This window comes from Colius striatus, chromosome 10 (assembly GCF_028858725.1).
Source record: "Colius striatus isolate bColStr4 chromosome 10, bColStr4.1.hap1, whole genome shotgun sequence".
NCBI classification, from domain to species: domain Eukaryota; kingdom Metazoa; phylum Chordata; class Aves; order Coliiformes; family Coliidae; genus Colius; species Colius striatus.
Window position 1 is genome coordinate 11407702 of NC_084768.1, and position 22081 is coordinate 11429782.

Sequence of the window (22081 nt, forward strand, 5' to 3'; positions counted from 1 at the left end):
CAGAAGCATTATTTCTCCTTGGTAAATTTAATGTGACCAGTTAAATAAGTGCATTTTTTGGTTTTGTAGTAAAGCATTCTAAGGAGATTAAGTTCAAGGATACTTTCTACTTATACTGCTTTCTTTTCCTGAATGGGGATAATTTTCCATTCTCAAAACCAGCAAGTTCTATTCCCTTTTGTAAGTAGCCAGCACTTAAAAAAAAAAAAATCTCATCTTTTATTAGCTTGCATACTTGACAAAGATGTAGTAGAAACCTTCACTTACGATACAGGAAGAGAATTATGTTAAGAAAACGACAGCATTTTACACTTTTGCCAATCTCTCTATGATGCTTTCTCCTTGAGTAAAGCTAGTATAGGAAGTGGGACTGGTATGGCAAGCTCAATTCATGAACACAGAATGTTGAATAATATTTTGATGTATGCAGTGAGTCTTGCTTTTGAGTAGCAAGGTATATAAAGCCTTCACTTAATTAGTAAAGTTAACATATATAGACATTAACATGTAAATGGTCCATGCCTTCAAGTTAAGACATAATTTTAGTGTTTCTTCTCCATCTTGTTTCACATTCACAATTTACATCTACTCTTCACCTGCACTAAGGTCACAGTTGGGAGAGAAACAAAAGGCTACAAGGATTTATATTATATACTGAGTTTTGGTTAGTTGAAAGAATTTATCTTTTAGTTCCATTCATTAGACTCTGATAATAGTGGCAGAGCTGCATATGCCCTGGCAAATGTTACTGTTGCTGAAGATACAATGGCTTGCTCTAGTGACATTGGTTCATTGAAGAGCTTTTAACAGTTGATTTTAATTCTTTTAACTAGAAAAAAAAAAAGTTTAATTCTGTATCCAGCAAAAACATTGTACCTCGTGACACTGAGTTCTGACATTGCAGAGGAATGCTGTGAGTCTTTGCATTTTGCATGCTTCTAGACAAAAATTTATTTCTGCAAACCCAAGTAGTACTTAGTAACCTGAGACCTGCTCTATATTCCTTTAGTTATTTGATTGCATTTAAGAGGAAAAATGATACTAACCTAATTATGTATTTTCTTAGTGATTATTTCTTTGAAATTGTTTTACTGATCCTTCCGATTTAAAATGCATGGAGAACCTTCTATAAAAATCCGTGTCATAAAATCAATAACCTAAATGACTAGAGTGATTTGAAGCATATAAAGTAGAGTATATTCAAGTTTTACTGATTTCTTTCACCCCTCCTCCTCCTTTTTAAAATCTGGAGCTGTCTAATCTTGATGAGATTCCTATCAAATCAAATTTGAGCTCAGAGGAAATGTTAGTCAATTTCCGCCTTTATTTCCAAGCACGATGCCAAAGGCTTGGCTTGCACTTGATGGAAGAAGGTATATATTTATTAAATATTGGCATAACTCTTTTCATAATAGAAACATTTCTAACTTAATGGGGTTTTCTCTTCGACAATAATGATATATGTTTTTAGCAATATTTTATGAAAATATAACAACCATCAATTTTTCTCTTGAAGCAACTTTCTTGTGTTATAAACCAGCAAAAACAAGTTCAGTACATAACTCCCAGTGAGAAATTTCTTTGAATGGATTTGTCTTCATCTGTAAGATAGATCAAAATGCATACATGTTTTTATTTACTGGTATTTTTTTCCCTTCTTTCCACACCTCAAACAGATCAATCTTTAGAGACATCCCTTCAAGCATTCTTTAGTACTCTCCAAAAGATTAAAATGGTAAGTGAAGTCTATGGTTATAGCTAGGCTCTTCTGCCAAATTCCTGTGAAAAGTGAGGGTTTTCTCTGAGAAGGTCCCTGCAGTGTGTGATACCCAAATAGCACAGTTCTGTGACTCAGAAAATGACAGCCTGCAGTCATTTTGGTAATTGTTGAAAATGCTTTTCAATGAGTAGCAGCATCTCTTAAGCCTTGTTATCTGTAAGACAATTATGAAGGTTTCAAAGATCTAGGAAAAGGTTATCAAGTGCCCTTTGTCAACTGTGTGCTTGCTTAGCTCTGGTCATATGAGAGGCTCAGAAGATCTTTATCTTGTCTGGTTTGTTCCAGCTATCACCCACTTTCTGATGGTAGACTCTTCTGACAGCAAAATAGTTATGTTAAATACAGAGCTGACTCTTTCATTCCCCCCCCCCAATTTCACTAACTGCAGTCTGAAAGTAATCCTTCCCCTCCTCTGAATAAATTTGCATACTTCTGAAAAATTACAGTTCTCCTTTAAAATACATAAAAAGTGAATTTGGCTCTGGGATGTGGTAGTTCTGTTATTAAAACTACCCATCTGAAGGACTGGTTAGGGCGTGATTATGTTTTATTATATGCCTTTACTGGATATTTAATTTGACAGTTTTGCATAAATAGTTGCAATTGTCCAAAGTAGTCTAAGAGCTTTTCACTAGGAATTATGCAATATGTACTGTTGCATACAAGATTTCTTGCCAAAGTTGCACAAAATTGTGCATTTAGTTCTATTTTGTTAATTATACCAAGCAATTTTGAGGCACTTCTGACCCATTACATTAAACGCATGGGAGGCCCTGTTATGCTTGTATGACTTAATATGACTCAATATGTTGAATACCTCACGACATAGTGCCAGATTGCTTATTTACGTATTAAGTCCTTCACTTATGGAAATAAATCCCTGTATACCTTTCATTGCTATTTTTTCAAACTGATAAACTGTTAAGTATTTAATGTTCACAAGTGGAAAACTCTTTTCTAGCCTGTAAAACTTTGAGTTCAAAACTAATCTCTACACAGAATTTCAGTAAAACTTAGGAAGAATTAAGTCTTAAGTAGTTGATTTGCTGCTACATTGAAAGCAGATACATTGGAGTTTGTGTCTTTTTACTATAAATTCACTTTTAATCCTTAGAAATGTGTTCTGAAGGAGTTGTCTTTAAAATGGTACAACCTCACAAGAAGTAAAACTTCATGAATCACTATCTTCCATCTTGACAGAAAAGCTGATATTCAAAGACTGCACTACTTGTGAATTAAGAGTCAAACATAAAGTGAAATCTTCTTAAGTTTTTGGTGAGAAGTGACACTTGATCCTTGAGGCAAACAAATTCACTTCAACCTACATGACACATCGTATCATATTACTAAGAAGTGCACTTGCAAAGCTGAAGATGAAATGTCATTTTCTGTGCAGTTAAAAGTAGGACACAGTTTTTCCATTTCTGAAAGTTCTATGACTTCATATGGTTGCTTTTGAAAATGAAAAATGGCAATGGTCTTGTATAGAAGTGGTCTGTGAATTACAGAAAAGCAGTTTATGCTGAGTAGTGTGTCACAAGAAGATGCTGTGCCTTTCATGAGGGGAAAATGCAGCATGGTCTTGCAAATTACAGAGCCCATTAAATTAGTTATGTTGTGCCTCATTCTAAAATAGAGGAGGATGAGTAAAATGTAATTATATTTTTATTTCAGCAGGTTCAACAAATATGGTGACCTTTTAGGTGATCAATATACAGTACTCAAACAGAAAATACAGGTAGAGAAAACAGGGGGTTTTAATTTTTAACTTCATATGTTTTCATTGGTATCATAACCTAGATTACTACTGCAAGCTTTTGAGGGTGATATAGAACAGTGTGTATGATATACTATATCCAGTTTCCTAGATTTCTTTGTTACTGTATAGCACCATCCAAAACACTCTGCATTTGCTTTGTTTCATAGTAAAATTATTAAAGGAAAATAATCTTAATATACTTTCTTACAGCCTGTCAGTCAGGGAATAAGCAAAGAGATGAGCTTTTCATATTATATCATTTTGAATCTAGAACAGGAGCCCAGATGAAGCTAGGTCTCCTGCTGACTTCACTAGCAACATGTTCTTTCCTTTCCCAAAAAAAGGGAGACGGGAAGCTGGATAAAAATGTTTCAGTCAGCACTAATGTATATTAGATATTTTAATGAGATTACAGTGCCTGTGTTGGAATTGTGTTCTACATATGACTAAAAGCAACTAAAAGACTCATTCATCCAGAAAATTGAATGAATGAATTTTGTTCCTTGTTCTATAGTTTGATAAAGTTCTTTATTATAACATTTTTATTGTTTTAATAGCTTTGAAACTATTTTCAAGAGTTTGAATCAGGAAGAGAAACAAAATAAGATTTTAAACCAAGAAATGTGATGCAGTAAAGAATGTAACTCTAGCTTACAAAAGCTTTTGCTTAGAATAATAAAAGATTGGAGTTGTAATTAGCTTTTTTGGAGTGTTTTTCACTCCAGCTGCACTAGACAATACTCCAACTTGTAGTTAATACATACAGACATATCTACTTATTTTCTTTTACACTGCAGCCTGTGTACTTCCCTAACTGGCAGCTTGCCATTTATATGTGGAAAAGAAGATTGTGCTAGCAAAACAGAGACTGGGATTTCAAATGTTTACACTGCACAAATATCTTAAATTTCTTCTCCCTTCATTAATGAAGCTAAGTTTGAATTTAGTTATTTGGATCATAACTCACTTGGAGTCTGCATAAGGCTAGCCTTCAGTTACGAGTATCTAAGTCCAACTTAGAACTCGGACTATTGTCACAAGACCTCATATTGGGACTGCCCAGTAGTTTCAGGTGATGATGGTAATTCTATGTAGATATTCAGCAAGAGTGGATACATTCAATAAAGCCCCTTATTTTTCTATTAATGCTGAAATTTTAACTGCTGAGGTAAACTTCTCTACCAATGCAGAATATAACGTGAAGGTATTCTGTTTTTATGGAGTCAAACATCATAGGCAGGAAGAAGATATAATTGAATACAGTGTTTTAGAAAATACTACTTACCCCATTCAAAAGTTAAAAAAAAACCAAAACAAAACAAAAACTATTAATATCCCACACTTTCTCTCAAATCAGAGAACTGGAGTGGCAACAAGAGCTCTATCAGGCCCTGTATTGCTACCCATTTAAATAGATGTAATGTAAGTTGTCCTGAGGATCATTTGGCACCAAGTTTGTGAAGTCTATCTAGACTAACATGGTCTAACTTGCAGTAAAGCATTTGAATGAAATCTATTTCCTTTGGAAACTCTTGCTATATCTTCAAACTTCTCTTGCTACACCTTAAGTAAAACCAATTGTGACTAAAAACAACTGTAACTCTAAAGATTGCCTGAGAAGTCAAACACTTCCACCATAAAAAGTCAAGTGGTAAAAAATGCTTGTACAAACAAGATTTAGCCAGCTGACTATGTTAGTCAGCTGACAGGACTCTCTCTTTTTTGTTTTTGTTGTTATTAAGCAGGTATATTGTATGGTTTTCATGTCTTAAGGCTACAGAAATCCAAAATCTTTTTAAAATGCTTTCAGGAAGAGTTTAGTACTTAAGTTTCCTGAAGTCCCTTTTTTCATTGTCTTTTTTTCTGTGTAGTCCATGACAAGTGCTCCTAGTAATTCCAGTATTATAGATGATGGAGGGAGGTATCTGACATTTTCTGTTTATCATTACAGACAGAAATGTACTGTGTATTTTGGAAACACTGCCTGCAGACATAAAGAAATGAATGAATAGGTTTTGAATACTCAAAAGCAATGTCTTTCTACACAGAGACTCTGAAGACTTTCTGAGACTATCTGCTACAGCTTCCATAAATCTGTACTGAATGAGTACCCAGAATTACTTGAAAAGTTGATGGAAGTATTGCCAAATAAAATGAACAATTCTTAGTTCTGTAGAATTAACATGTTCATCAATGAACATGGTCACTTATTTATTAATGATTTAGTCATCAGAGATGATGGAAACAACTGGACACTATATTAAAACCAGCAAAGTTTGGTCATCCAGTCTTGTATTTTATAGTTCTTATGATGAATTGGGGAGTTCAGTAGCTTCCCTGCTGTAATCAGAGGTTGCACTGTTGAATCTTTATAATCTGCTAGTTTAACAGTCTATATGATCTCCACATGTTTAAATCAAACCTCCAACTGATAACAGCTAACCCTCAGCCCAGCTTTGCTGTGAACTTAGTCAGTTCCTACCACAAGAAGCTTATTCACTTCCATACAGTAAACTGGAGTATATTTCTTCCTCTTTTGCTCCCTTCTGTTTCCAAATACAGTAGTCCCGATCATCTAGATAGGTTTTTGTCAACTGAAATAAGACAGCAGGTAAACAAATTTTCCAGGCAATGTAAAGCAATCTTTTAAGCATCTTCAGTAACCTCTTCAATATTTTTTATTTAAATGTTGATGTGAAGATAATGATGTCATATGATCCCTTTTGCTCTTCGTGTGCACTTTTATCTAACTTAATGGGGAGCTGGCTGGTAATTATGGTGACGCTAAAGGAAAGGATACATTTCAACAGAGTTCAGAAGAAGTTGTATGATGTAATTTAATCTTCTTTATCAGTCTCCACAGAATTCTCCTTGTCTTTTCTCATCAGCCAAATCTATAATGTCTTGTTACACAATTTTGATTTTTGGCTTCATAGTTTTGAGAATAAACTAGTCCCATTTCCTGGTCCAATTCCAGGGATTTATGATGAGAAATAAATGTTTAGAATTTTAACTCTTAAATGTGAGCTGGGATTCATCAATCTGACTTTGAAAACACATAATCAAATGTGTAAATTTTAAAGCGTGTTTGCTCTGCTTTGTTTCACTTAAGAGATTGAGAGAAACATCTTTTATTTACTTCTGGGTATTCTTGCCATAGCAATTACAAATCCATTCACTTTCCCAAGTGCTCAAATGAAGCAATCTAATTTTTTTAGGTCACTTAAAGGATAGTTAGCAAATATTTAAATGCCTGCTTACAGTTGAAATTTCTGTGATTCTCTTAGAGCCAGAAATCAATTTTATTAACTTGCCATAACAAGCCATTTACTGGATATCTTCCCCTACTAGGATTCACTTTAAGGAAAATATCTGTTAAAATTAGTATTCCAGGACAATGAATCAATCATCCTTATTGAAAAAAAAAAGTAAAGAGTATTTGAATAAGAAATGTTTGTAACTGAAATTTTAATTTTTACTCAAGGAGAGAGAGCAAGAAGACATTCTTTCAACATCACTGAAATTAGTGCTGATCTTTCGAAAGAAATGCTTCCTGACCATTTGGTTTGAAGACTTTGTAGATTTTGTTAATCTAAGTGTAAGGTAGAGTTACCACCTCTTGAAGGCAAAGGTGCACAACTTCATAGCAAATGTCTGCATTTGTTTTTAAGCAATCTGGAAGTAATTTGAGGATGAAAATAATAAGTATTCTTGGGAACATATCTTAATGCTGCTTTTCACTGCTGTGTTTTGGAAATGTGTTCTTGATTTATCAAGATATGTATTATGATATGTAAGAATGGGAATGGAACTACATGAAGGAGACACTGTATACTCACTGCTCATAGAGTAGGGTAATATAGGAAACTTTTCTAAGGCCCTGAGAACTAATTTTTCAGTACATTAAATGTTTTGACTTTTGACTAAAAGACTGAGTTCTAGAGTATCACCATCTTTTAAAGATTAAATCCACATGACACTATATGGAATACAATATCCATTGTTCATACTTCTTGAATGACTTGGAATCATGTGTTAACATGATGGGACCAGATGGGATGTTCGGACATTAAACTCCATTCAGTCCTAGCCAGATGCCTGTCCTGGAAGATGAAGGGGAGAGATCCTTCAAATAGCAATTTAAAAAATGATACTGTCTAATTTTGGGCAATTGATTCAAGAGATAAATACGCTTTATTGGTTGTTCAGTAATTGCTTCTCTGCTTTTAGTTAAGCTTGACCTGATCTTGTCTTAGCTCCTGGCTTTGGATGTGGATGTATCATTTAATTAAAAATGTATATATTTTTCCCCAACTTAAACAAGTAGAAGTAAAATTACCTTGGCAAGTACACTGAGATACACAGGGTTTGCTTTTGTGGCTCATCTAGCATCTTGCAAATAAAAAAAAAATAAAAGAGGAGGGTAGTAGAGAACAAAGTAGATAAGTCAAAAGCAAACTGCAGAATGTAGTACTGAATTAATGTTTGCTAAATGGTTAACAGTTACTCAGAAAGACTGTATCTCTAGATGAACAATTGTTGCGACAATGAGCCAGGTATATGCATCTGTGTCTGCAGAAAATGCATGGCTATCTTCTTGTGTCTTAAAAACAAAGCAAAAACTCCTCAGTTATGCTACCTTTGACCTTTACCCAAATTCCACTACAGTGGGCTTGCAGCAGTGTGGAAAGACTCTAAATATGTTTAGACAGCTGGTGCAGTCTGAGGCCTTCTTAAAGAAATGGAAAATAATATAGAAGGTCTTCATTCAGAAGTATCCTCATATAATGAAGAATGGCAATCTTTCAATACAGAATACTTTTTTCAGTGAATCTTATTGCTTGTCATAAAGTATGAGTTTTCAAACTGAGAAGTAGATCTCCCTACATTTCTCTTTCATACTATGTTAACCTCACTTATTTTACATTTATGCAGTGGAAGAAATGCCAGCCAAGCAAAGTTTCTAAATTTAAAAATACTGGATGACAAATCTTTGGCAAGGAGGGATGCACAATCTTTGTCTTCATTAGGCTTACCACCTCCTCTTGTAGAGAGCTAAGAAAAAAAGGAGCAGGAAGCTTAGTAAGAACTTGTAGCCAAAGGCCACAACTCCCTCTCCCATTAAAGTCTCTCATTTTCTTGACTGTCTGGTCTGCCTTTGCAATGTCCAAAACATACAGTGAATCTTGATGTCACACAGCAGGAAATCTCTTCGTCTGTTCTGTGTAGATCCCAAAAAAGAGAAGAAAAGGGACAGGACATAGGCACTGTATAGTGTGTTACACAGTAGAGAGACATTAGAGGAAAGGAGTAGAGAGCCAGGTCTTAATATAATAAACATTGTGCATGCAAAGCATTGGTCTCTTTCTACCAGGAGTGTGTTGGAAACACAGTATGGAGTTGTAACACATTGAAGCCCACTGGGACGATGCTAGTGATCCCCTGTGCTAGTTGCCACAAAATAACGTTCAAGTGTGCTACTATCTCCCTCGGGGAACCAACTCAAACAGTTACACAGCCAAGAAATATGTTAATGAACTTGATGTGCCTTCACTGTTAGGCCCTGTTTCATTTGACCTTAAGAAATAAGTTCAGGATTTTTTTTACAAATTTAAACCAGTCTTTCAGCAAAAAAATGTCCTAATTCTTCTTTGCAAAGGACCTGAACTCTTATCAGCTTTTTAGGTAACTTAGGTTTTGCTTCCTTTAGCAATGCAAGCCATAGTTTTCATTTTTTACATGGAAAAGATCTTAATTAAGTTACCTAAATTTTGCTACTGAGACTGAAAAATTCAGCTAGAGTACTGATACAATAGTCACAACTATTGTTACTAAATGAAGTAATGTCAACTCTACTCCTTGAATATACATAAAAACTGGCAGAAGCTATTGATTAGAGGGATTTTTTTTTTACTCTTTATTGATATGTTTTGTAGAATTGAGATGTGGATTGAACCATAAAATTAAACAGTTGTCATAAATATGAAAAGTTTCTCCAGACAGGATTAGATTTTTAAATTTTACTTAAAAGCAAATAAGTGAAACTAATAATAAACAAATACAACAAAAGTAAGTACATGAGTCACCAATGAGGTGAGGAAAGGGGAAACTTGGATTTAGACACAAAATATCTGACGAATCCCACTGGTTGAAGTAATGATGTCCTATACTTGGACTTACTGAAAATTCATGAGATTTTCATGAAAATTCTTGAGCTTGGTTGACCGTTGTTTTGTGTTTTGAGGAAACATCTCTAATTTTGCAAGCAGGAAAATTGAGACACTAATCAGATTGCAAGCTGCTTATTTGTTTGAGGTTTCCAGTAATAATGACAATGTAGATTTGAAATCTTAATCTTTCTTGTGTTGGTTTAAGAAGGTATAAATATCTTTAAAACTGAACTGCTCTATAGAAGGACACTGTTTTACTTGCATTTATGCTTTTAAGTAAAATTTTAAAAACCTAATCCCATCTTAAGTAACTTGTCATATTTATTACAACCAGTTCTGATTTTTACATCCTTATCTTACACACTCAGAGTGGTTTAAAGCATCAGGTTGGATGGAGGTGGAAGGGATGGGTAAGAAGGAGCTCACCAGGGAATGGGTTTCATAATAGGAATCTGTGTCTAGTTTTGGAGCACATCTGAACTCTGAGTTTGATGGTAGATAAGATCTAGAAGGAAGGACTTTTTCTTTTCCATGTATATGATATATTATGAAGTAATTTACTGGAAAAAACCCCAATTTTTTAAAAAAAAGTGTTATGCAAGACCAAATTATTACATAAGATTTACAGGTGGAGACACTTTAAGTTTTTGTCTTTGTTATGTTTTTTTTCAACTGATGGGGAAATGAACTTTAAAACCAAGTACAATTCAAGGGTGGTTTTCTTTAATTTTCTTTCAGGTAAAACACATAGTGAAGGCATTACAAGTAACTCCACATGTAGGATGAGGAAAATATTAATTCATAAAGCAGGTTCAATTGCCAATTTCAAGTGTTATAGGTGCACTTACTGAATTGAAGAAAGGATTGATAATTCCTAATGGTAAACGAATCAAGACACAAGAATATTGTCCTACTTGAACCATGTTATTTTGTTTTGTGGATTTGGCGCAGTGTGTAAAAACTAACAGATCAGGTTAGAATTTAGAGAGAAGTTTTCAGTCTTCTTTGAGAGTCTTCCTTGAAAAAATTTTTATATTGCAAGTTAATAGAAGACTAAATGAATTTATATTTTCAGTTATCTATTTTTCTCTAATGAAAAGAGAAACTAGGCTAATTTCAGTTTTATTAATTTTTACACTTGTAAATCACTGTAAAATTGGTCATTTACGAATATTACAAGAACTTCATCTCAGACAATAGTCCTGACAAATATTTATAGTAGCCGTCTAAAACATGACAAATGAAATCCTTTTTTCCAGCCAAAGGATTCTGAAGTTCTTTAAGCTTAAGTACCCAAATGGCTACTTCCCCTGGTACACAGCAACCTCAAAAGTGATGATCTTGATGAGACAGTAGGAGAAAACTTCATTCTGTTTATTTCAAGTCCAAGTCTTCAGTACTATGTGTTTCCTTCATAGAAACAATGTCTGTTTTCAGTCTACAGAAGTAGTTGAATTCTCAGCTGTGTGAGAAATACAATTATGACAAGTACACTTGACCTTCAGTGAAATTAAGGAGAGTACCACCTGCACTAAATATGTCTTGTAAACAATGTCAGGAGCAAAGGGATACAATCTGGCTAGAAATCAAATCCAGTTGCATAGCTTATTACAATAACATTTAGGATTGCTTTAAATTTTTTACTTCTAATTGTACCCTACTCTTAAACAAGGAGTGTTGATGAGTTGTTAGCAGCTGCATTGCGAACAGGAGCACTCTTTGTGCTGAGATAAAGCTGCCTAGCTCTAGAAAGACTCTGTCATGCAATAAACAACTTTTTCTTCATTTTCTTGTAGTCAAAATGTTGCAAATGAAATTAAAGAAAAAGAAAAAAAAAGAAAAAAAGTTGGGACACTTCCCAGAGTATTAACCTGTGCCGCCTTCTAGAATAAACTAGTATTAGTAAGATCCACGTTTTGCTTTAAAAAAAACCCCTCTGAAGTGGAACTCCTTAAAACTAGATTATGAAGACAGCTTAAATTAATTTATATATCCACATCATAGGGAAACCACAAAATATTCTTTTGGAAAGACACAGTGTACTACAGGTTGCTTATCATATTTGAAAGATAATCCAGTAAAAGAAATGCTTTACTCCAGATCCAAACATATCGTTGATGTGCAAGTTCCCTAAATGTAAATCCTTGTCAGGCCTCTTTTTATATAATTCTCACCTTGAAAAAATGCCATACTTAGAAGAGGTATTATCCTGGGTTATTTTGGCTAGACATTTCTGATTAGTGAAGTTCTCCATAAAGACTACCTGTCACTATTTACCTTTTAAACCAATCCCTTTCCTCTGTTCTTTTCTTTCATCTTAATGAATGTTTTGCAACATAGCTCAGTAAGGAAAGAATGTGGGGGAAGTCAGTTATTTAAAGCTTTTAATTTTCTAAATCATAATTTCTAAAGGGCTTTTTTTAGGCCTAGTTAGCTGGTATAGATCCCAGTGCAGGAAACACGTACTGGACATTCTTGTATTTACAGTAAGCTTATACCACAGTGGCAGAGTGCATTTTAGTACAGGATGTTATGCAGTGGAGAACTTATGGATCTTAAATGCTAGGGACACATTTGAAGAAGATCTAAGTCCTTCAGTATAACAAGAATGGAGAAAATGGGTTCCTTGCCCACAGTGGCAGGAAAAGCCCTTGGTAGGCTTTTCAAAAACAACACAACATCTGCAATGGTCTCAAAGATGATGGTAGTCAGTTTAGCCTTACTCTCCAGCAAAGTCAAATTACAAGCTCTCAAAAAGCAACTACCTACTAAACGAAACTTATAGATGAATAAATATTACATACGTGTGTTCCTTCTTGCATATTATGTGTATTACTGACAGCTGTAGAAATTCTGCATCTCATGTAATATACATGTTACTATGCTCCTTATTTTTTTGAAAATCAAAGTGTATTGTTAGTCTGTAAAACTGTTGTGGTTTTCCTTCAAAATTTATCATTCCCATTATAATTAATAACTGTACAAGGAATCAATTTATTTCTGAGGAAAATCAGCTGAAGTGCCTTGGCTGTTTTGTAATGGATTCTGGTTTTGTCTCCCATTTCCATAGCAAAGAGAATTAATTTAACAGAGATCAATAGTGTTGCCTGCATACGTTGCATACTCCTGCTATAATTCAGTGCTGAGGAGTATGCACCTTGAGTTTATACTTAATCTTGTATCTTGTAGAGAATTATGCAAATGGATTATCCTCACAAAGAAGCTTTTGTTTTTATTAATTTAATGCAGTAATGACGAGTACGGGAAAATGTGTAAAACAAATTGTTGTGTGTACTTAGGATAAAAAAAATATGTGCTAAGCCTTGAAATTGAGAGTGTGTAATGGATGGCGTTGTGTAAAACTCCCTGTGCACTTTGCAGCATGTGAAACCTGCACAAACTTTCTAATAATGCTGAAGCACTTGCAAAAAATTTTGCACCTGGAGCAGGGAGGAGTGAAGAGGGCAAAGGTCAGCATTAGGCATTAAAACACTGACTAAACAGACTTTACACTCGGTGAAAAGTCCAGACAACCCCTGCAGTGTCATCTTACAACTCTGGTTTTCTTCTTTTCAGGACAGAGTAATCCATAAATACACTGAAGTCACCAGCAGCTTTGCTCTTCCTCCCCACCCCCCCTTCTACCCCTTTTTAACTCTCCTTTCATTTTTAATTCTTACATGAAGATCTGAAATTTGAACTCTTTCCATGTCTTCTAATCAACCTTGGGAACTACATTTTTTCACTGTTGTCATTCATTAGACTACTCAACTTTTAAAATCCTTTTTTTCCTATTTTTTGTCTTAGAAAAGTAGATCCAAATGAATTGAAGTTTAGTGCTTGAAAACAGTAGAATAAACTTGATGTTTGGTTAATACATTCTCTGAAATGATTAGATTTTTACTTCTGAAAAATGACAGTTATCAGACTCTGTAAACATCCTTTCTCTGAAGCTTAATGGGAGTCTTTCTGTAAAATATTTTATGGGAGCTGGTATAAAGTTTGTTTTTACAACTTTTGAGCTTATTTATTTGGATAGATGAGACTGGTTTCAATTGGGATGCTGCAAAAAAATAATCGCCTTGCTTCATATTGTTTTATTAATGAAAAAACTCCAAATTTTTCAGTTGTGCTGAACTGGAAAGAGGCAGATCTAAAAAACAAAGAGGTATTTGTACTTTTATCATACAATTAAGTCTTTCAGTTTTGTGTCTATTACTCTTACCAGCTGAAATCATGAGACCAAACTGATTTTAATCATTTTATCTGATCCCATTATCCACATCCCATGGCTTAAGAGACTGGATAGGCTCCTTATATAGTCTGGAGCCTTGACAGTAAAAATAGGCTGGTGAAATACAGCCCCTCAATTGAATGTAACTATGTACATTTTGCTGACTTCCTCTCCTTGTTCTGAGCACTGCACAAGGCTGTACTTCCACACAGGCTATTTCTCTCTCACTGTCCCAGTCATTCTGCAAACCTGCTGAGATGACCGCTGTATCTGCCACGTTACCTTTTTCTTACTTTTTCCAACTCCTGAACAGCATTGCCACAAGATAGCTGGAAGTATTTCTTTCATGCTGTGCATGAATATTGATTAATGGAAACATTCAGCACAAAATTCTTTTTTGCCTTTGTACAGAGATCCCTCATACTTGCTCCTGGATGGAAAAAGTTTTTGGTTCTATGCGTGCAACACTGTCATTTTAGTTAATCACAAAATGGTGGCCTGAAAAAATGTTCTGTGAAATCGAATTACTTCAGGCCCATTCATTTCTCTTCCTGAACAGTGATTTTTTAGAGGTGTTTTCCAAGGGTTTCTAACTCAGTTCAGTGATTGGTGTCAAAGAATATTCAATAGAAACGTGAAACTGGGAGGTCAATTAAATGACCACCAGCAAAGGGGCCAGTACTCAGAAAAGGTTTTTACTTCTCATGGAAAAGAATTTTGTAAAAATCAAATACTTATTTCAGCATGATGCTTTAGGCATGTGCTATGCTTCAAGTATGGAAGTGGTTTGCTAGATTGCCTTCAGACTTTGGAGGTGTGAATACACTCAATGTTGTTACAAGAGGAGGTCCTTGGGGAACAAGTATGTAGTAAATGTGTAGAGCTCAGGTTTGATACTCTTGGTCACACGGTGCACTGTTTTAGCCTGCAGTTAGTCTCATGGCACAGCTTGTTAAATAAGCCACTACTCTGAAGGGTTTAGTGTTCTAGTGTTAGGCCTCGCATGACTCAACTTTGTTGAATGTAGACCATCATTACAAATGGAGCAGTATCTTCTGTTTATCCTAGGTTCTGATGATATGTTACAAGTTAATGAAAAAATCAAGTTGAAAGTTCAAGTATATGAAAACCTTAAGAAAATTAAGCTAGAAGGGAGTTACAGAAACCTCTTCAGAAACAGGCTGTATATGACCTGATTTAAAAACAACAGCAACTCTTCTGCTGAAACTTTTTCTTTTCAATCATCTAAGGTGTCTCCAGTACTCTTTGCTGTGGTATCTCAATGCTGAGATGGTACTAATCACAGATTCAAAATTGAATTCTATTAATATGACGTAGAAGAGAAGCCAGGCATTTAAATGATTTGCCCAAGGCTACAAAGCATCTTGCTGAAGAGCTGAAACCAGACCTTTTACCACATCTGCCTGCTAGTCCCAAACTCTGCACGTTGTTATATGTTCCCAGGCATGTTTTTTCACACCCATGTTAACTTGGACCACATGCTTGACATATAGCAAAGGCCATGCTCCCCACTGCATTTTCTTCTGGATTGTTTTTCACCTTACATTTACAGATTGATTGGAGTCTTAATGAAAATCTGATTCAGCTGAAGAAAAAAACTGCTATCTTATGAAACCATTTTCATAGTATTTTTTGGAAATTATTTTCCAGAGCTGTTTGCTTCTTGCTTCAAGTGTACAGTAATAATCTGAAACTATCAACCACTCAAGTGTAATGTTAAACTGAACTGTGAATAGTAGAGATTTGTACAGAACAGTACAGGAACAATAAATCTGCTGTTAATTTTTATCTTGTGCTTAAAAAGAAAAAAACCCCAAAAAAACCTCCTCACAAAACAAAACCAATCAAATTTGCACCATGTTGCTTTCCATTAGTCTTTCCCCACTCCCTTTTTGTGCCAAAGGATTTCTTACCCACTTACGTTATCTATGTTCTCTGTAAATGTATGAGTAGGACCTTATGCATCTTTTGCATACTCTACTTGCTAAATCTCAAGAAATATTGTTGTATTACTCCCCTGGTATCTCACTAAATCCAAATAAAGTAGTAGGTAAGACTGTAATGATGTCATCTGTGTACATATTTCTGTAGATAGTGTTTGTGTGACATACAGTACTTGCAATCTATATTTTGCATGTAGATCACACAGACACAAGTGAGACTGTGATCAGCCCACACAGAGTGGGTGGGTGTGTGTAAAATCTATGTAGGCAAATAGGAGTGATTGAAGATTACAGATGTTTTAAGAGTGAGAATTTTGGACAATGTAAAGCTATTTTTCTGACATTAAAAAAAAAAATTGACAAGTACTATATCTTTCACTTTTTTTCCTTTATTGGAAAAGGCAACATAGTTCATGATTTAGTTCACCCACACCTTTCCTTTTTTTCTTCATTCTTTGCTTCAGTGGTTTTATTTTTTAATATATTTGGTAAGTAAAGGATGCTGAGTACCTGTTTGTCTGGCGTGTGGTAGACATACTTATTCCTTGGTGCATACATTTGTAAAAAAGGAACTTGCATTAATTTTTACCTGAATGTGACCAGATTTGCTGCTGTACAAATAATATAAATTAAATATTCTTAATTATCTTAGTTCATGCTAGAAAAGATGCAAGACAAAGGAGAGATTGATGCAGTGTGCCTTACAATGGCCCTACTGATTTCTCTACTGGCCCTTCCTCTGCACATGGTCAATTAGAATTGAAAATCCTGTGCTGATTTCATTCGCTGGAATTTTTAAGCAGGTCAGGAAGAAAGATGTTATTGAAAGGAAAAGTCTCATCTAAATAAGAAAAGAACACGTGGCCATCTGGTCTAACTGTACTATGCCGAAAGTCATTTTGGCTCAGCCGTAGTTTGGGCTTTACAACAGTTTGCCTTAATATCAAACAGAAATCTGTTTACATTAAAACACTCTGTGCTTTTTATCTATAAAAACGCAATATGCAGTTGTCTTCCTATCTGTAATGCATGAGATCATTTGACCCTGTTGCCTTATTGAGACTGCCTATGCTTCTGGTAGGCTCTCAAGTTACTTCTGCTGTGTAAAGGTGTAAGTGAAACAACCAATCTTTGGAAAGTTTTGGAAGTAATCCTAAGCACATCATTCTTATGACTAAAACTTATGCTTCTGCTTAACTGGGAAAGGCTCAAACAAGCAGATGCAAGAGGAAACACAAAGGGAAGGGAGGACAGGAAAGTTTAACAAAAGAAAATAGAATTTGAAGTTTGTGCGAGTAGCACCATGCAGTTTGCACAACCAATTGGAGACCATAGACTAAGAGATGAGCTGTAATAGACATCCAATTTTTAAGGAATGGAGTCATGAATATGGATTAGTTTCTTTGATTGCCTTGTTTCAGCATCTATTTTTTTTTTTTTTAAGTCAGGAAAAAACCCCAGGTTAGATTATTTCACATTTAGCTTTCTACAGGAGTTTATTAACCTAACACGAACAGCTTCAAATCTCAAGTGACTGGGCACCAGCAACTGAAGGATAATGCCACACTTGCAAAGCATTGGGCATTTGTACCTCCTAACTACTTTAGTCAGACCTGCTGAAGAGCCAGCATTCACAAGAGACCTTACTGGGAGAAGGGGAGGGTATTGGACTAAACATGGAGGCAAGGGCCCTGTATTCATATGCTCAGGTTTAATGCTCAACTCCTGTGTGATTACTCTTACATTGACAAATAATATATAAATTCCCAGTTGAAATATCCCGTCTAATACAAGGTAGTGTGTAAATCACTTCTGAAGTTTAGAGGAATTGATTTGTGTAGGATTTCAGTATTTAGGAAATGGATAAAAACATGATTGCTTATTGTTATTACCTTAAGAAAATAAAAGTCAGTACTTCGAAATGAATCTCAGGCATTATTTTTGAAATACATTTGTGAAATATAAGTGACAAATATTAGTTTTCAAACATAACATACTAGGAAAAGTAGAAGGGAAATTAACGTGTTATTACTGGAAAACTTATCTGTATACGTGTATTTTACAAGTATATACTTCTCATAACCATTGTGGTGAGTTTGCTTGTATATTTCATATAAAGTATGTAAAACATTCCTTTAGAAAAGTGTTAAATCCTTGTTTAAAAAAACCCATAAATACAGGAAAACAAACACGACTGCAGCTCTTAATTTACTGTGTTAATTTCTCTGAAATCTCTTTTCTAGAATCTTTATCTTGCCTGTGGATTTTGTTGCCACTACATGGAATCTTTTGTGTTAGTATGTCTCTGCTATTTGCCAACGAAGAGATTTTTAACACTAAATTGATAGATTACCTATACCGGATTCCTTTTTTAAATAGTGTGTATTAGCAATATTAAAGAAAAAAAGCAAAGAAAAAATACTATCTATCTATTAAGATATCTGTTAGTGTGACTAAAATACAGTTCAAGCCTTTTCAGAGAGTAAATTAAAAGCAGTGTACGTGTGTGTATGCGCATGCATGTTTCAAAACGTAGTTTCTTTTAAGTCTTTTTCACAGAGTCCAGACTGAAAAGCAAAAATTAATCAACCCATGTATGATACCACAATTTGTACCAGGACAATGAAATTCCAATGAACTTTTAGATAATCACAGCATACACTTAAAAATTAAATAAATTAAATGCTTTGAACCTCCCTTTTCCCCGTATGTCTCTGCCAACCCCACCCATAGCCACACCAAATGGAGAGCAACTATTTTGGGGAGCACTGCATTCCCAAGACCAACTTTCTGGCACGATGACACTGGGCCAGTTGGTGTTTCTCTGGGCTGTGGCAACAGGAAGGCCGGGGGTTGCAAGGCCAGTGAAGTAGTCCTCTGCCACGCTCCACTTCTTCCGTCTGAAGACAACCTACTCTCAAAGCATTTTCCTACTGCCTTGTTTAAAACTGCTGCAAAACTGTCTAGGAGATCTTGCTAATCTCTCCAAATCTAAATATTTTTGAGTATTTCAGTTTGACTGCCTTTCAGAGGGACTTCTCTGTACACTGGCTGTTTGCCTTTTGTATACATACATTATATAGTACATAAATCTTTACATAGTATGTGAGAGCTACATGGCAATTATGTAAGTGATGCGTGAAGTTAACATAAAATACTGCATTGACTGTAAAGCTGGAGTAGAAGGCACTGTAAAATGGGAAACAGTAGATGCTCCTAGTTACACCATGTAGGAAAGTGTGTGCACATATGTGCATGTTTTGTACAATAACATGCAGATACGTTTACAAAGTTTCTTATTTTGTATTTTTTCGCGAATCACAATGAAGTTGAAACCAAGCCTGGCCGACATAAGGAGGAAAGGCTTGTGTTTGTCTTTAATCTTTTTTTTGCCGCACGGTTCAGACTTCTGTCTGATCTGCACATAGCAGAGCAAGGGGCTGGCCGTGCATTGCGTGCAGGCTCCTTGATTGTGGAGGGGGAAAAAAAAAAAATCTGGCTGGAATCCAGACAGGCGAGCGCAGTGCTCTGTTGATCATTGTGTCTAGCCTTCAGGTGTCTCAGCTCACAGTGGGCGGCGGTTGGGGGAGGGGGAGATAACAAGAGGGCAGACAAAGAATAAAATGGTGTATTTAACAGGAAAAAAAAAAAATCATAGGTAAGGAAAAAGAAATCATGTCAAATCCTTTTTTTAAAAAATGCTTCTTTTAACGTTCCTTTCCCCACAGTGGGAGCAAGCAAACATCTGTCCAGGAAGATTTATTTAAGCCATAATTAGTAGCGTCTGGAGTCTTTCAACAATTTCTCCTTATTGCATTTAATTTTTTTTTTTTTTAAAAGAAGCCTGCTCATCTTTCACTTATAAACTGTTTGCACTTCATGCTTTATTAGAGATCCAGTCTAGCCAGGACTGAGTCAGATTTCTATTGTCTTTGCTTTTTTTCCCCTCTGATCGTAGTTTTCCGAATCTAACTTTTGGTAGGGGTCGGGGGGTGAGAAGGAGCATGGAAGGGGTGAGAAAGATCTTATTAAGATCTTATGAGCATGTAGGGGGAAAAAAAAAAACCAACAAAAAAATCAGTGCTGCTTCTTATATAGTTATCCATTTGGGTTCAGTTTCTTTTCCGGAGAAGAAGAAAAAGCTCTGCTTTGTCTGTTGCTTCTGTTTGAGAACTCTCATAAATCTTGCCCAGAAAAGCAACTTGGGCTTAAGGAGATCTGACCAGCAAAGCTCTGGGAAGCAATTGCAATGTTTCTTACTTATGGATATTTTCTCTTTTCTGCCCCATTCATCCCCGCTGCCCCCTCCGCCCCGACCTTCTGACGTTACACTGCAAAAAGCCCCACACCCTTTCCCACCCCCCAAGGAATCTGAGTGAATATAAGCCGCAATCTAGAGGTAGTTAAAGTTGCTTATCAAAAAGCCTCTCCTTGTGCTGAGTGAGTCCAGATATTATACTAGCTGTGTTTTTTCAGTCCAGCCATAACCCTTTTCTAACACTCCTCCTGTTGCCTTGCCTCTCCTCCTCCCCCCGTGGAAGGGGTGGGATGGGAACCTAACTCGACTTCATTGTTCCAAATGTAAGAGCTATTTGCCCCAAAGTGTCTTTGCTGGCTTTCATAGCTAATTATAATAACTGTCAGATGTCTGGAAAGTCTGGGCTGCCCTTGCTGGCAGAGTTAAAGTTTGCCTTTATTTTTTCCCCTTGGGGACAGATCAGGCCTGATTAGACACAGAGTACAAATAAAAGTGAACAATATACGTGTGTTAGGGCTTTTTGTCTTTGTTTTTCTTTATGAACAAAGCAGCACGCTGGCTATGTCAGGAAGCAGTGTGGCATGCAGCGTGCATGCAGGCGCTGCCCTGGAGGGTAACTCTTCTTCTTTTTTTTTCTTTTCTTTTATTGAAGCATGCAAGAAATATTTCAGAATCTGAGTAGCACTTTAGATACTTGTTCATTTTATAAGAAAAAGCAGCCATCAATTTAGTGCACATAGCATTGTGACAGTTTTAAGGGATTTGCTTTTGTGGGTGAAAATAAAAATAAATAGACCCCGTACTCACAGTTTTGTTGTGCTGTGCAGGTCGCTGCCTCCTCCTGCAGAGAAAAGCAGGGTCGGAGGATGTCAAGGGTGCAGAATCCCAGTTTAATTCAGGAGAAATGTACAAATGTGCTTCCTGAAGTCGCCTGGAAGTCAGCCACTTGTGCTCAGACATCCCATTGCTGCTTTGCACGCTATACTATCTGCAGTTCTGAATTGAACTAAATACTGCCCATGTGAAAGACAGGGGAAACAGTCATGTGGGACACACAAATCCACTCTATTGGCTCCGAAGGCACAACTTCAGCATTCTTGCATTTCCACCATTGGTTAACAGTTCAAGCTGAAAGAGTCTAGGTCCTCCTAGTGAGTCCGTTTTCCCTTTATGTGTGGAAGAATGACTGTAGGATTTTACAGTGACAGGATTAGTTAAGAAAGGGACTGAAGTCATCTCTTTGACTGAAGCTGGTGGGTGGGGATTGGAAGCTGTGCTTTTCTCAAGTTGACGTTTTTCCTTTTTCTGCCTGCGTTCTGTGTGTCAGGAAATGCTTGCAGTTTACTTGGGCAGCACCGAGAAACTGAAGTGACTTTCTTCAGGTTCAGGGATAACAACTTGACTTTTAGAGTATAACAGTGTTACAGACTGTGGAATGATTTTTACACAAATAACTCTATTCTGTCAGGCTGAAGTGTTGTTATTTTCTCTTTGTTAGGTTGTTTTTTATAAGCCCTGAGAGGACTGTATCAGGACCTTCTAACTTGAGCATTTGCATCTCATAAGCCAGGCAAATTAATCTGGAAATTCCAGATCCTAGACTAATCATTCAAGTGACAATAGAAAGTAGATTTTTACAGAACTATTGAATCTCTGGGGAATATTATGATGTGACCATAATATTTTGAAAGAAGAAATGCATTCCATAAAATCTAAAATTGCTTATATTTGGTCATTTTGAGAGTAATGAAACCATAAAGATTAAATATGAGGGAAGATTTACTGCTCTCTATTTTAGTGTTCTGTAATTTGCCTGATTTAGTTATGCCAGCATGAGCAGTAATTTGAAACAGTACCCAGTCATGTGTAACACTTCTCCAATTAACCCTTATTAAAAAGACCCTTCCCAAAACCCA

General features: G+C 35.8%; 1 long non-coding RNA gene across 3 annotated transcripts in view; it reads right to left on the minus strand.

The window, feature by feature from the left end:
* LOC133626215 (uncharacterized) overlaps positions 1 to 21378 on the minus strand; it is a 60434-nt gene extending 39056 nt beyond the window's left edge. For all 3 annotated transcript variants that reach the window (XR_009819369.1, XR_009819367.1, XR_009819368.1), the window contains exon 1: positions 20973 to 21378. This is a non-coding gene — a long non-coding RNA (uncharacterized LOC133626215). The remainder of the gene's footprint in view (positions 1 to 20972) is intronic.
* Positions 21379 to 22081: the final 703 nt, after the last annotated feature.